Raw genomic sequence first — 10,471 nt, forward strand, 5'->3', positions numbered from 1 at the left:
TATTCGTGAACCTTACTCTTGTTTCGTACTTGGTTTTATTATTTATTCAGTATAAAGACTACGTTTATTATATCATGCTTTCATCGGAACCCACGTTGATGATGAGTCCGATTATGGGCTAATCGTTATCATGGGGTTCTAGCGGATTTATTTATGGATTTCTTTAGTTAATTTATTTCGATACCTTAGTTTTTGGTGATTGTATGATAGCCTAGTATTGGTTGTGCTTATTCGTCTTATGTGCGTCACGAACTTATAAGATAGCTTGTTAATTCTTAATGAAGCGAAAGTGAATTTCAGGGTTTAGAACTTGCCATGCTAGCATAGGTTCATGTGTTATTGTTATGAATAATTTGTAGGTAATTTTAACCATCTTACTTGCCCTATGTAATCTTGATGGATAACTTGTGCAATAAACCGTTATGTTGTCAAAGTCTATAGACATATAGGGTCTCAATATAATTGGCGTATGTTCAGCTTCTATCTCTTTTGTGGATGTCTGGTAGTATGGTATTCGTGCAACGAAAGTTGGCATTTATCAGTTTCGTGTTATCTGATTAGTGTCATCACCATTACATGCTAAGGTTAAGAACAAAAAGGCTATTGAATGAAGTATTTAATGAAGTTAGAATCCCATGTTTGTCTTATATATTAATTCAACCATTCTTATTCTCTTAGTTATAATCGTTAGTTTAATTTTTAGTTATAAAAATCCCAATTTGTTATTCGTCTTAACATTGGATAATAGCCATATCATTGGTGCATAAGTGCATAAATTAATTAGTTAACCAAGCCAGTCTCTGTGGGAATGAACTAGAAATAATTCTATATTACTTATGAACACGTATACTTGCGTGTATTATTAGCGCGTGTTTAGCGTCTAACAAGTTTTTGGCGCCACTGACGGGGGCTGCAGTGTTAATTTTTTTTGTTTATGTGTTTATCATCAATGATTGTTAAAGTTCATTGACTCGGACATTGTTACTTATCTATTCTCTTATCTTATTTCAGGTACTCTAGCGAGCGTGTATGGATACGCGTTCGCGGTCTCGTAAGAGAACTCTGGATAAAGCCGAGGAAGAAGTTAGAGTGGTTCGAAGGGAGGTTTTTGAGGACGAAGAAAAGATAGAAGAAGAAGAGAAAGTAGAGGAACCAGTTTTAGTAGTGATGGGGGATCAAGCAAAAATTCCTAAGGCTTTGATGGACTATTCTCAGCCTAAGATCAATGTTATTCAGTCAAGCATCATCAGGCCAGCCATCTCGGCTAACACTTTTGAGATCAAGTCAAGCACGATTCAGATGATACAGAACTCAGTTCAGTTTGGGGGTTCTCCTACTGAAGACCCCAACATGCACATTCTCTCTCAGGGATTTCATTGAGATCTGCGATACTTTCAAGTTCACTGGTGTGACTGAAGATGCTATCAAGCTGCGACTCTTCCCATTCTCTCTAAGGGATAAAGCGAAGTGCTTGTTACATTCTCTACCACCAAGGTCTATTACCACTTGGGAGGATCTTGCTCAACAGTTTCTCACTAAATTCTTCCCTATGATGAAGACTGCTGCAGTCAGGAATGCTCTTACTTAGTTTGCTCATCAAACTGGAAAATCTCTGTGTGAGGCTTGGGATCGATATAAGGAGATGCTAAGGAAGTGCCCACCCCATGGCATGCCTGATTGAATGATTATAAACTGTTTCTACAATGGATTGGGTGCCACTTCTAGATCCATGCTCGATGCAGCATCAGGAGGAGCCTTGTGGTCTAAGAGCTACAATGAGGCTTATGAATTGATTGAAGTGATGGTTGCTAATGAATATCAGAATCCTTCTCAGAGACTGACTTAATGAAAAGTAGCAGGAATTCTGGAGTTGGATGCAGCAACTGCTATAGCTGCCCAACTTAAGGATTTGACGATGAAGGTGGACACTTTAACTAACTATGGAGTTAATCAAATCACTAGTGTCTGTGAGCTTTGTGCTGTGCCCATGAGACTGATCAGTATGTTATTTCTAGTGAATCAGCTCAGTTCGTGAGCAATTTTCAGCGATCGCAGCAACCTGTGCCAACCACTTATCATCCTAACAACCGCAATCATCCTAATTTCAGTTGGAGCAACGCTCAGAATGCGGTTCAGCAGCCATATCAGCAGTATCCAGCTAAGCAGTACAACCCCTTGGTTTCAACAACTGCAATTTACACCAAGGCAGAAACTTCAGCTGCAACAAGCTAATGAAAAATCTGAATTAGAGGAGTTGAAGCTTATGTGCAAGAGTCAAGCTGTTTCTATCAAGACCTGGGAGAATCAAATTGGACAAATTGCCAATGCCTTGCTTAATCGTTAACCTGGTACATTACCTAGTGACACTGAAGTGCCAGGACAGAGAGAAGCTAAGGAGCATGTGAAGGCAATCACTGTGAGGTCTGGAAAGGTTGCGAATCCCGAACAAACTCAAGTTTCGACCGAAGAAGATGGGGCTGAAGAAGAAGTAGAGCAGCAAGAAGTAGAAGTGGAACCAAGGAAGACTTGAGCACACTCCTCCTGAGGGTAATACAGGTGAGAAACAGATCTATCCTCCACCGCCTTTCCCTAAGCGACTATAGAAGAAAAAGCTGGAAAAGCAATTTGAGAAGTTTCTGGAGGTGTTCAAGAAACTTCATATCAACATACCTTTCGTGAGGCTCTTGAGCAGAAGCCTAGTTACGCAAAGTTTATGAAGGTATACTCTCTCAGAAAGTGAAGCTAGATGATTTAGAAACTGTCGCTCTCACGGAGGAATGCAGTGTTGTGCTGCAACAGAAGTTGCCTTCGAAGCTTAAGAATCAAGGAAGCTTCACTATTCCATGCACAATTGGAAAAGTATCTTTTGACAGATGCTTATGTGACCTTGGAGCAAGCATCAATCTGATGCCTTTGTCAATATTCAAGAAGTTAAACTTACCTGATCCAAAACTGACTTATATGACTTTGCAGTTGGCCGACCGTTCTATTACATATCCGTGAGGAATTGTGGAGGATATCTTGGTCAAGGTTGATAAACTCATATTTCCTGCTGATTTCGTAATTCTTAATTTCGAGGAGGATAAGAAGATTCCCATAATTTTGGGAAGACCATTCTTAGAGATTGGTCGAACCTTGATAGATGTGTAGAAGGGTGAGCTTATAATGAGAGTGCTGGATCAGGATGTAACTTTTAATGTGTTCAATGCTATGAAATTTCCTACAGAAAATGAGGAGTTCTTAAAGGTCGAGTTGGTCGATCCTGTGGTTACTTCAGAACTTGATCAATTGCTAAGATCTGATGTATTAGAGAAGGCCTTATTGGGCAATTCAGATAGTGAGGATGACGAAGGTGAAGAGAAATTACAATATCTAAATGCTTCTCCCTGGAAAAGTAAGATTGATATGCCTTTTGAATATCTTGGAATGAAGGAATTGAACAAAGCTCCTAAATGCCTCAAGCCATCTATTAAGGATGCTCCTAATCTTGAGCTTAAGCCTTTACCTGAATATTTGAGGTATGCATTTTTAGGTGATGCATCTACTTTTCCTGTTATTATTGCATCTGACCTTTCAGGTAGCGATGAGGAGAAGCTTTTGAGGATTCTAAGAGAGTTCAAATCAGCAATTTGATGGACTATAGCAGATATTAAGGGAATCAGCCCTTCTTATTGCATGCATAAAATTCTGCTAGAGGAAGGTAGCAAGCCTACGGTCGAGCAACAAAGAAGACTTAATCCAATCATGAAGGAAGTAGTGAAGAAGGAAATTCTTAAGTGGCTAGATGCAGGGATTATCTATCCTATTTCTGATAGTTCTTGGGTGAGCCCAGTTTAGTGTGTGCCGAAGAAGGGAGGTATCACAGTTGTTGCTAATGAGAAGAATGAGCTCATTCCTACTCGAACAGTTACGGGATGGAGAGTTTGTATGGACTATAGGAAGCTGAACAAGGCCACTAGGAAGGATCACTTCCCTCTACCTTTCATTGACCAGATGCTTGATCGATTGGTTGGTCATGAGTAATACTATCTTATGGATGGTTATTCAGGTTACAATCAGATTTGTATCGCTCTGGAAGATCAGGAGAAGACTACCTTCACTTGTCCATTTGGTACTTTCGCCTTCAGACGAGTTTCATTTGGTCTGTGTGGTACATCAGCCACATTTCAGAGATATATGATGGCCATCTTTTCTGATATGATTGGCCAGAATGTGGAGGTGTTCATGGATGACTTCTCTCTATTTGGCGATTCTTTTGATGAATGCTTGCAAAATCTTGGACATGTTCTCAAGAGGTGCGTTGAGACCAACTTGGTTCTCAATTAGGAGAAATGTCACTTTATGATATGACAGGGCATTATTCTTGGGCACAAGATTTCTAGTAAGGGCCTTGAGGTGGACAAAGCCAAGGTGTGGGTCATTGAAAATCTTCCTCCACCAATTTATGTTAAGGGAATTCGCAGTTTTCTTGGTCATGCGGGTTTTTATAGGTGGTTCATCAAGGACTTTTCCAAGATTTCCAAGCCATTGTGCAGTTTACTAGAGAAAAATGTCCCTTTCAAGTTTGATGATGAGTTCCTTTCCGCTTTTGAAACATTGAAGAAGATTTTAATCACGACACCTGTCATAACAGTACCTGACTGGAATGAACCTTTTGAGATGATGTGCGATGCAAGTGACTATGCAGTTGGAGCAGTTCTTGGGCAGAGAAAGAACAACATCTTTCATGTGGTCTACTATGCTAGTAAGATCTTGAACGGTGCTCAACTGAAATACTACTACGGAGAAAGAACTCTTGGCTATTGTCTATGGCTTGAGAAATTTTGATCTTATCTACTTGGGACTAAAGCGACAGTTTTCACTGAACACGCTGCAATTCGTTATCTCATCTCGAAGAAGGACTCGAAGCCTAGATTGATTAGATGGGCTCTTTTGCTTCAAGAATTTGAATTAGAGATCAAGGATAAAAAGGGGACTGAAAATCAAGTCGCTAATCATCTCTCGCGTTTAGAGAACCCTAATGTTATTTCACTGGACAAGACATTGATAAATGAGTCTTTTCCCGATGAGCAGCTGTTTGGAGTGCAAAAGGAAGAACCGTGGTTTGCAGACATTGTGAACTACCTTGTGAGTAACATCATGCCTCCCAACTTATTATACGCTCAAAGGAAGAAGTTTCTGCATGAAGTGAAGTGGTATATGTGAGATGAGCCATTTCTTTTTCGTCAAGGAGCTGACCAAATTATCAAGAGATGTATTCCTTACAACGAAACGGGGGGGGGGGGATCTTGCGAGATTGCCACTCAACGGCTTATAGAGGACACTATGGTGGAGAAAAGACAGCAGCTCGTATTCTTCAAGCAGATTTCTTTTGGCCAACCTTGTTTAAAGATGCTCATCAGTTTGTTTTGAAATGTGATCGATGTCAACGTGTGGGTAATATGTCTAAGAGGGATGAGATGCCTCTTAATGTGCTTCTCGAGGTTGAAGTCTATGATGTTTGGGGAATTGACTTTATGGGGCCATTTGTCTCATCTTGTAATAATCAGTATATCTTGTTGGCGGTTGATTATGTGTCAAAATGGGTTGAAGTTAAGGCGTTGCCAACGAATGATGCGAAGGTGGTACTTAATTTTCTTCACAAGCAGATATTCACAAGGTTTGGAACTCCAAGAGTCATAATCATTGATGAGGGGTCGCATTTTTGCAACCACAAGTTCACTGCTATGATGCAAAGGTATAATGTGAATCATCGCAATTGATTCGGCTTATCATCCTCAGACGAATGGTCAAGCTGAGGTATCTAACAGAGAGATTAAGCGCATCTTAGAGAAAGTTGTGTGTCCATCAAGGAAAGATCGGTCTTTGAAGCTTGATGAAGCTGTTTGGGCTTATAGAACAGCATATAAGACTCTGTTTCAGTTGGTTTATGGTAAGGGGTGTCATTTTCCTGTGGAGCTTGAGCATAAGGCGTATTGGGCTTTGAAGAAATTGAATCTAGATTTGGATGCAGCTGGTAAGTAGAGGATGCTTCAATTAAATGAGCTCGACGAGTTCCGACTTCAAGCTTATGAGAATAACAAAATGTATTAGGAGAAAGTCAAGAGGTGGCACGATAGGGGTCTGGTACTTAAATCATTTGTGTCGGGATAACAAGTTCTTTTGTTCAACTCTCGTCTCCGTCTTTTTCCTGGAAAGTTGAAGTCAAGATGGTCAGGGCCTTTAGTTGTCAAAATTGTGTTTCCACATGGAGCTGTGAAGATTTTTGAGAATGATCCGGGCCAAGCATCCAAGGTAAATGGTCAGAGGTTGAAGCATTACTATGGTGTCACGGCAAACCGCGAGGTGGTTAGTGCCGTTTTGTTGTCCGTTTGATCTCGAGTTTCTACGTCAAACTAAGGATGTAAAGCAAGCGCTTCTTGGGAGGCAACCCAAGTTTGTTGTACATTAGTAGGTAGAGGAAGCAAGAAAAAAAGAGAAAATCACAAAAAAATCAGAAAAAAGAAAAATTCAGGGCCAATTTCAGAAGCCAGGCACGCCCGCGCTGATCTAGCGCGCGGACGCGCTGAAATTACAGAGACACGGCATGCCCGCGCTGATCTAGCGTGCGGCCGCGCCGATTTGGCAGAAGTAGAGCGCGCCCGCGCCGAGGTCCCGACTCAGAAAAATAAAAATAGCAGTTTTGAAGAGGAAAAATGGGATTTTTTTACAAAATCAATTCCTACCCTAATTTTACTCTCCCACATCCCAAAATTTCCCTCTCCAAATCAAACCCATTATTCCCACTATTCCCATAATCAAATCCCACTTCTATTTCATATATAATTCTCTTTTCACCTCCTACAAATACATATACTTATACACAAACTTCTTCACCACTTCACAAATTTCTCAAACATATATTCTCTCTAAAAAACAAACTCTTATTCTCTCTACTCAATTCCAATGGCACCCAAGAGACAAAGAACTTAAGTAAGCAGCAACACCACCGATTCTTCTAGTGCGAGTGATGTAAGGCTGAGGTTCTCTACTCCCGAGGCTGAAGCGGAGTATACGAGGCTTCTCTCAAAGCCTATTTCTAAGGAGCGAGGTTTTCTGCCATCGGGGAAGGATGGTAAGCTGTTGGAGATGATTCTGGAGATGGGCTGGGTTCCTTTTTGCGAGGCACCCGCTGCTGTGCCCATAAGTGTTATTCGTGAGTTTTATGCGAATGCGAAGGCTGAGAAAAATGGCTTCACAGTGGTGCGAGGGATGACTGTGGAGTATAGTGCTGATGCTATTAGGATAGTGATTGAGCAGCCCGCAAGGAAGCCCGGGCAATCAACTTGGAATGACAAGACTCCAGAGGACTTTGATCTGGATCTTATTATTGCTACAATATGCATACCTGATACACATTGGAAGATCAAGAGGGGCACTACTGAGTACTCTACGTTCCAGGCTTCCAACATGAACAGGTTTTCCCGTGCATGGAACGCGTTTATTTTTGCTAACATCATGCCATATTCGCATGTGCATGAGAATAATGTGGAGCGTGCATGGCTGTTGTGGGGCATTCTTCAGGGCAATTATGTGGATCTTGGGATGGTGATTTATCAGGATATTCTGAAGTTCTTGAGGGGGAGTACCACGGGGTCTATACCATATGCGTTCGTTGTGATGAAATTATGTGTGGCAGTTGGTGTTCATTGGCCAGCACATGAGTAGTTGCATATCCCGAGTGCTCCTATTGACAACACTACTTTGGATATGATGTAAGAGTGGGATGGAGGAAAACCCGATCTGAAGGGGCTTGGTTATACTTTTGACCATCTATCTGGTGGGAGGCCAACTGTTGGGGCCACCTAGACGAGCAGGACTGCTTGGAGATCTCAGCTAGGAGATGAGGCGGGGCCATCGCAGCAGGCACATGAGGAGGAGGAAGGAGCTGATGTTGGAGATGGCATGAGAATGACGCAGTATAAACATCTAGCTAGGAGGATGGATGCGATGCATGACATCCACATCAGGTTTATACGTGATCTCGCCCAGACACTTGGGACTGCATTCAGAGCCACCGGTGTTGACATCCAGTGGCCAATATTTGGTGAGGACTCCGTGTATCCACCTCCGGACACGCCTGACACTCCACCCGTTGAGGGTGAGGATCCTGATTCGGATTAGGTATGCCTGATTCTTTACTATTACCTTCACTGAGGATAGTGAATATTTTAAGTTTGGGGGTAGTAGTTGAAGGAATATGTTTGTGTGAGTCGCATATAGTTTGCATATTCATGATAGTTTAGTTCATATAGTTGCATATTTTGCCATATAGTTTTTTTTATTTTTGGTAGTTTTTATAGTAGTTGTTCATATAGTTCATGCATTTGCATAATAACATGATCCCGTAGATAATTTTTCCGATTGACTTGTGATATTGATGCTAGTGTAGTGATGTCGTATTTAGTGATGTTAAGTCTTATCGAGTTGATTTGCATGCTAGAGATAACTGTATTTCACTAAGTCTTATAGGTTGTTTAAGTGCTAGATCATGGTCATGGTTTATTTGTCGAGGTTTAATCGCTTGTTTATATTTAAAAATTTAGGATATTCTCTTAATAATAAAAGATATGGATATTTAAAAATTGGAGAAAAATTAGATTTCATTGCTAGTTGTGTTGGCTAGGTATCAAATGGCTAGTAGCCAGCTCATATTTATATGAGTAGTCTAGGGTTGAACGAGATGGAGCGAAACGCACTCGTTCAGAAATTGTGAAAAAAAAGGAAAAAAAAAGAGAAAAAAAATAAGTGTTATGTATAATTGATCACGAGTGGGCTCTTTAGTACTTGAGTTATTAAGTTCTTAGGGGACTTTGTGCCTAGTGACCTAAGGCTTTTATAGTCTGGGATCCGCTAACCTAACACTCGCTAAATAGATGCCATTACATAAGTCTGAGATCCGCTAACCTAATGATCGCTACATGGATACTATTGTATAAGTCTTTTGTGGACCTCACTCATTGCACGATCAAATAAGCATAGTTTTGTTGTTTTGTTTGAATAAAAGCATAAATCCATGTAAAACTCCAATATAAGAATTGAAGTGTTATAAGTTATTTTGAGTCTAGCTTTTATTCTATTTATAACCTTGTGATTGCTTTGATGAATAGTGAGTCATGATTATTGATCTAGTGGCGATAGTATATCTGTAAGCAGTTGCACACACGCACGTCTCTGGTTTGTAGATTGATTTGTGAGGTTTGATTGATCTTATGCGAATAACTGCATTTGTTGAGATGTTACTTGTTGATTGGTTTAGTTATTCTATTGGGGATCGTTGCATTCATTTAGTTGCATTCATTCATTTTTATTTCTTGTTCTTTGAGTCTGTTTATGCTTGAGGACAAGCATCGATTCAAGTTTGGGGGTATGTTGAGTGGCATTTATGACACTTTATTACGCTCCGTAAAGTTTTGAATTAGTGTAAATGTACTCAAGTTGTTGGTGTTTTAATGTGTTTTCTAGTGTTTTTGCATTTCAGGCATTATTCTAAGAATCATGTGAATTAGCATTATTTTGGTGCTAATATGGTGTTAGGATGATGTCCAAGGAATAAAGCTCCGGAAGCCAACTCGATTGCAGCAAGAATTAAAGAAAATCAGAAGTTTTTCCAGAAGCACGGCGCGCCCACGTTGGTCTAGCGCGCGACCGCGCCCATTTGTTAGAGAGCCAGCGCGCCCGCGCTGATGAAGCGCGCGGCCGCGCCATCAGCGCGCGGCCGCGCCGGGTCGGGATTCCAGAATCCTGATTCTAGTTGATTTATAATTGGAGGAATTCTATCTTGCATGTGCTGCTATATATACTTAAAAAAGACGTTTTCTAGAGAGACAGATATACCAGAGCACAAAGAGAGCCGTAAGAAGACCGTTTTAGCACGATTCAACGAAGACGAAGAAGATCTTGTTTTTACTTGTAAATCTTTGTTCTAAGTTGTAACTTGGATGCTAGTTTTCTTATTCGTGAACCTTACTCTTGTTTCGTACTTGGTTTTATTATTTATTCAGTATAAAGACTACGTTTATTATATCATGCTTTCATCAGAACCCACGTTGATGATGAGTCCGATTATGGGCTAATCGTTATCGTGGGGTTCTAGCGGATTTATATATGAATTTCTTTAGTTAATTTATTTCGACACCTTAGTGTGTGGTGATTGTACAATAGCCTAATATTGGTTGTGCTTATTCATCTTATGATGTCGCGAACTTATAAGATAGCTTGTTAATTCTTAATGAAGCGAAAGTGAATTTAAGGGTTTAGAACTTGCCATGCTAGCATAGGTTCATGTGTTATTGTTTTGCATGATTTGTAGGTAATTTTAACCATCTTACTTGCCCTATGTAATCTTGATTGATAACTTGTGCAATAAACCGTTATGTTGTCAAAGTCTAAAGACATATAGAGTCTCAATATAATTGGCGTCTATTCAGCT

At 40.4% G+C, this 10,471-nt stretch overlaps 1 non-coding gene across 1 annotated transcript; it reads right to left on the reverse strand.

Annotated features, from left to right (window-relative positions):
* Positions 1-1,564: 1,564 nt before the first annotated feature.
* Positions 1,565-1,671, reverse strand: LOC141681170 (small nucleolar RNA R71). The gene has a single exon (XR_012558612.1). It is a non-coding gene; the product is annotated as a small nucleolar RNA R71 (small nucleolar RNA).
* Positions 1,672-10,471: the final 8,800 nt, after the last annotated feature.

The sequence above is a fragment of the Apium graveolens genome, chromosome 8 (assembly GCF_009905375.1).
Source record: "Apium graveolens cultivar Ventura chromosome 8, ASM990537v1, whole genome shotgun sequence".
NCBI classification, from domain to species: Eukaryota; Viridiplantae; Streptophyta; class Magnoliopsida; order Apiales; family Apiaceae; genus Apium; species Apium graveolens.